At 37.1% G+C, this 6,438-nt stretch overlaps 1 non-coding gene across 1 annotated transcript; it reads right to left on the bottom strand.

Annotated features, from left to right (window-relative positions):
- Positions 1 to 241: 241 nt before the first annotated feature.
- LOC133702433 (small nucleolar RNA R71) lies at positions 242 to 350 on the bottom strand. Its single transcript, XR_009843726.1, has one exon. It is a non-coding gene; the product is annotated as a small nucleolar RNA R71 (small nucleolar RNA).
- Between the last annotated feature and the right edge of the window lie 6,088 nt (positions 351 to 6,438).

Genomic DNA, 6,438 nt, shown 5'->3' with positions numbered 1-6,438 from the left:
ACCTTCTTTTATGGCTTAGATCTAGAAAATCCATAATTGCATTTGAGAGAATTTGAAGAAGTCTGTAACACCTATAATGACTTAAATTGTAGCATGAATACCATCAGATTAAAGCTTTTTCCTTTTTCATTAAAAGATAAAGCTAAAACATAGCTACAAAATCTTAGGTAAGGATCCATTCGTGCTTGGGATGAAATGCAACAACAATTTTTAAAGAAGTTTTTTCCATCTCATAGAACAAATTCTTTCAAAAGACAAATCACCACTTTCACTCAAAAACCAGGAGAAACATTTTACCAATATTGGGAAAGGTATCGAGATTTTCTTAATACTTGCCCTCATCATGGTTTTGAAACATGGAGATTGGTTTCACATTCTTATGAAGGGTTAACACCTAAAGATAGGCAAATGGTGGAATTGATGTGCAATGGAACTTTTGAAAATGAAGACCCTGATGAAGCAATGAGGCACCAGGTAAAACTCAACCTCATACATCTAGTGGAGGTATATACAACCTTAGGGAAGATCATGACCTCCAAGCCAAATTTGCATCTTTAGCTAGAAAAGTCGAGGCCTTTGAATTTAAAAAGAGTGGTCAATCAAAATCTGTTCAAGACATTATGTGTCAAATCTGTGAAATGAATGAACATGCAACCAATGACTGTCCAACTTTGCCTTCTTTCAAAGAATGCCTTCATGAACAAGCTCATGCTTTAAATAGATTGAGACTCTGAAAGACTGAATATGGAAGTAAATTCACACTAGCTCGAAGATCAAGTAAAGCTTTTTCAATTTTATGTTCTCCAATAAAGCAAGAAATTATAGGACAACCAGGGTCTTTTTTTTTTGGTAAGTTGACGTATGTATTAAAAGAAGAAGATACAAACATTATAAGGGGCATACCCCAGATTTACAATGATAACAGAAACATAAAACAACAGATGGCTACAGGCTAGCCACCGACCATAAAACTGAAACCTCACTAGATTCGTTAGGGAAACCAATACAACCAGCTAACTAACAAATTAAAAATCTATGGTATTCACCCTCCAAGCTCGTTGGATCCATTTGTTTTCATTTGTTGGTACGACATTCCTCATCAAATCAAGCTTATCACGAATGATACATTCGATTTGATTAAAGACCAAATTCGAAGTTCTAGACATTCCAGCAAAGATCCTTGCATTCCGTTCTTGCCATACATGATACACTGTAGCTGCAAAACTCAATTTACGAGAAAAATTGACGAAACTCTTGCCATGCCAAGAGACAGTGGCCCATCGAATCCATTCATCCCAGCCTTTTGTCATTCTTGGAATGTCGCATCTGTCACAAACATCCCACCAGATCGCTTTAGTATAGGAGCATTCAAAGAACAAGTGGTTGTGATCCTCATTGTTGCGGAGACAGAGTGAGCATCTATTGGGACCATGTATACCAAACCGATGAAATTTATCTTGAGTTGTGAGTTTCTGTTGGACAGCCATCCATAGAAGAAATGAATGTCTTGGAATAGCATTCTTGAACCACACAATGTCATGCCATTCAACCATCTGATGATGACGTCTTAGTTGTTCCCAAGCTACTTTGATCGAGAATCTGTGATTTGACGAATTCAACCAAACTATCTCATCCTTTTGCCCCATCTTAGGATTAGAATTGGAAGGAATAGCTTCTATAATGGGGTGCCAGCCAATAGCTTGGGTGGTAGGAGTTTTCCATTCTGAGTTATGAATTAGCACATTCACCTTCGCGTTCTTGGCCATACCTGAATCATAGATGAATCTTTCCCCGTAAGAATCCGCGAGTGGGCCGTGAGGATGCCAATTGTCAAACCATAGAGAGGTTGTCATTCCATCTCCTATGATGTACTTCATCTTCGGCCATTCTAAGGATCTGAGCTTTAGAATCTTTCCCCAAGCCCAAGAGCAATTCTATGGCGTCTTGAATGTCCAGAAATTCCTACCTCGCAACAGATTGGATCTGATCCAAGTAAACCATATTGAGCCATCTGAGTCATTGCACAGGTTCCAAATGTGTTTCAACAAAGCACTCTTGTTCCATTCTGTTATCCTTTTTATTCCTAGCCCCCCCCCCCCTTCTTTTTTGGAAGACATACCTGATCCCAAGCCACTTTAGCCCCAGTAGTTCTCATTTCTGAACCTGACCAAAGAAAGGATTTCATAATTTGCTCCACATTTTTAATTACTTGCCCAGGTAAGAGAAAGAGAGATGCCCAATAGACCTGTATGGAAAATAAGACTGAATTAATCAGTTGTACCCGTCCTGCATACGAGAGTGTTCTACAAGTCCAATGTCGAACTTTAGAGGTGATTCGATCCACGAGGCCATTACAATAAACAGCCTTTAGTCTGGACGAGAGAAGAGGTACTCCCAAATATTTCATAGGGAGCTCCCCCTCTCTAAACCCAAGAATATGAATAATTTGTTCCCTCTCAGCATTTAACACACCGCTCAAGAAGATGTCACTTTTGTTTGGATTTGGATACAGACCTGATAGGTCTTGAAACTTTGTGAGCACAGTTCTGATCATACGAATTGAGTTTACATCCCCGTTGCTAAAAATCATCAAGTCATCAGCAAAACAAAGATGAGAAATTTTGTCCTTCTTGCATCTCCAGTGGAACTTGAATTCTTGGTTGGCACTCATCTTGCAGAATAGCCCCGAAAGGATTTCCATACATAGGAGAAACAAATATGGGGACAATGGATCCCCTTGTCTCAGCCCTCTTCCTCCTTGAAAGTAACCTGCAAGCTCACCATTGACGTTGATAGAGAATTGACATGATGTAACACAAACCATGATTCAATCAATTACTATTCTAGGGAATCCCATTTTTATTAACATGGCGTCAACGAAATCCCACCGCACCGAGTCATAAGCCTTCATCAGATCAACTTTCATAGCACAACGAGCAGGTCCCGTAGATTTATGATAGCCTTTCATTAGTTCCTGAAACAAAAGAATGTTATCACTGATTCTCCGTCCTGAGATAAAAGCAGTCTGATATGAACCAACTAAGGATAGCAAAACAACTTTGATTCTCCCAGCTAGAATCTTAGCGATGCATTTGTACACTGTATTGCAGCAAGATATAGGACGAAAATCTGTCAACCTTGTAGGATTACCAACTTTAGGAATAAGAGAAATGGATGTAGCATTCATTTCTTTAAGCATTCTACAAGTCTGAAAGAAGGATCTAACAGCGTTGATTACATCTTCTCCAACTATGTGCCACATTCTTTTGAAGAAACCTGCGTTAAAGCCATCCGGACCAGGGGATTTGTTGTTCTTCAAACTAAACATAGCATGCTTAATCTCCTCCCTTGTTACATCTTGTGCGAGTAGATGCTGGTGCGTTGAAGACAGTTTCAAGTTAATTGCCGATTCCATCACTTCCTCCTTCAGAACCCTAGGCATTTGATCCACTCCTAACACACGATGGAAGTATGCAATTACTTCTGATTTGACTGCCTCGTGTCCTTCGACAACCCTCCATCCTCCCTTGTAAGTGATAGAAGCTTATTTCTATTCTGTCTTCCATTTACTGATTTGTGAAAGTAGCTAGTATTCTGATCCCCCAAGCTAAGCCATTGTATCCTTGCCTTCTGTTTGAAAAAACTCTCTTTAGCCCTGACGGTAGAAGCGTATTTACGAACAGCATCCCTTTCTCGCATGCACAAAATTGGATTCTCATGCGCTGTATGCAGAGCCTGTTGAGCCTTATCCATTTCGTTTTTTGCATCTTTAACTCTATCTGAAATGTTTGAGATGTGATATTGATATAAGGATTTAACAAGGATAAAATAATTGTCAAGGTTAGAGGATCCACTAATGGTATTTCAAACAATTATAGTATAAACTTTTTTATTACTCAATTGGAAACCACACACAAATGAGGTTCCAATCGGATTATAAATTGTTAACATGATTACATTAGTTATCTTATTCGAATAATGCTAATTTGAACAGATAGTCCTCATGAAAGTTCTAGGAAATTATCTCAACTTTCCAACAAAAAAAGGATCGGTGAATTTGGACTTCTAGAACTCGAGATATGGGTTGAACACTTAACAATGTCTGGGCTGCAAGACAGATTCTGACTTCTCTGTTTTTGCTACAATTTGAACTTAAAAACGGCATTTTTGAATCTTAGACTATTCATGAAAATTTTAAGCCTATGTCTTAGCTTTCCAACATATAAACCAGACCTAAATCCAAGTTTTATAGCTCCAGTTATGATCCAATAACCGAATAGTGTTCCAGTTTGGACTGAACCAACATCTTTTTTCTAAGCTTAGCCCTCTCTTTGTCTTTCCAATTTCAGTAGTCAAACTCATCAATCAATCCTTTGATTTATGTATAGACCTGCATTTAAGATGAACATTTACCATAAATTAAAGGTATCTTATATTATGTTATGATAAAACATGCTCTAGTTAATGAGTTATTGATACTTTAAGAAGTAATCATGAGGTAAAGAAGAGTTTTGAAGTTATGAAACAAAAGGTAAGCAATCCTATTCTTTCTTTACTTGATTTGCAAAATGTTTTTTAAGTTGAATGTGATGCATCTAATGTTGGCATTAATGTTATTCTTAGCTGAGAGAGATATAACTTATTACTTTCTATAGTGAGGAGCTTATTGAATCATAAAGAGTTTATGGCAAGGAATTTTATACCATCATTCGCACTTTAGACCATTGGTGTCAATATTCCAAAATCATTTATCTCAAGGCTTTGAAGTTTCTTAATAGCCAGCAGACACTTAGTCGAAGACATGCCATTGGGTTGAATTTCTACGAACTTTTAGTTTTTCTATAAAGCACAAATTTGGAGTTCGTGTTGTTGTTGTTTATGCTTTGAGTTAAAGATATTTGTTATTAGTTAATATACAAGTATAAGTGACAGGTTTTGAAGTGTTGAAAGGTCTCTACAAGCATGATGGGGATTTCGACAAGATATAAATTGAATGCCAAAGTGGTGTTTCTAAGCATTTTGTTGTGATAGAGGGTTATATTTTCAAAGAAAACCATTTGTATATCCCTCAAGATTCTTTTAGGGAAGCCATTATCTTTAAAGCTCACAACGATGGACTTGATGTACACTTTAGGAGAGACAAAACACTAGTTCATATAATGTTGTATAACATGTTATATTGCCAAATCACATTATCAGGATTCGGGTTTGTACACCTCACTTCCAGTCGTTAAAGCTCACTAGGAAGATGTTAGCATAGATATCAATGGGTCACATTGGTATTGATAACCATTTTTGGTGTGATTAGCTACTCATGGTAAGAAGGCTACTGATGTTAAGGGTTGACAATGGCAACATAGATGGTGAACTAGATGTGGATAAGAATTGATTAACTATTCTGAGTTAAGATGTAAAGGAAACCAAATATGATCATGTGGGAGGAAAATAATAGAAGTGAGTAGTTACTTCCTAGTTGTCCCTCCTTGATGTGCATCATGGGAATTATAATCCATATTGTAAAGCTAAATCTAATATGCAAGAAGATTCAGATGGTCCAATGACAAGAGCGAGAGCGAAACAGTGCAAAGGGCCTTGACGAGTCAAATTGGAATAATTGAAGCTGCGTCGGAGATAAAAATTAACAATCAGTTTGAAATTGGTTCAAGGATGTTTATTTGCCTACAATTGGAACTTGGAGATGGGAAAAGCCCTTAATGGTTCTTTTGATGCTGGGCTACTTGAATTTGGGTTGATATGCAAATAAGTGAAGGAATTGATGTTGTTTATGGTCAAAACAGCAAATGAATTTGAACCCAAATTTGAAGTCATCCATTGCATGTGAAAACAAGACTAATTAGGTGGATTTCAAGTTCAGAACGTGCTCTTTCTAAATTGTCCAACCATGACTGCATTGGACTTTTGTGTAAGAAGATATGATTATTTTAAATTTGGTCTGTTTATGTTAGAAAGGTCAAAAAACGTGTGCTAGTTAATTTGTCCAGGTTAGTTTGTCAAAGTCTGTTTTTTGAGCTTGACTTCTGCCATGTTGAATTTTTCCTAACTTTGGAGGGATGTTCGAATTATAAATATAGTATCAGAATATGTAATAAAGAACTTTTGGCCAAGATTTGAAACTTAATTCACAGAATTAAGAGTTGTTCTTCCATATTGATTTTATGAAGAACCCTACCTGACTTATCACTCTTCAATCACAAAGAGTGTGGCGTCGAAATCCTAGATTGATCTTTGTGGCGTCTAGATCGACTTATCAAAGTATCATTCTAGTCTATCCTCCATCTTATTTACCTCGAAATCACTATAATCCAGCCTAAACACCAAAAGAAAAACAACACAACCAAACCCATCCTTCATCCATTTTCGTTAGATTTATTGTTGCCGATTTTCGAATCATTCACGGCACATCACTCCTTTACCCTT

This window comes from Populus nigra, chromosome 8 (genome assembly GCF_951802175.1).
Source record: "Populus nigra chromosome 8, ddPopNigr1.1, whole genome shotgun sequence".
NCBI classification, from domain to species: domain Eukaryota; kingdom Viridiplantae; phylum Streptophyta; class Magnoliopsida; order Malpighiales; family Salicaceae; genus Populus; species Populus nigra.
Note: the sequence above shows the minus strand (reverse complement) of the source record. Positions and strands in the feature narration are given on the sequence as shown.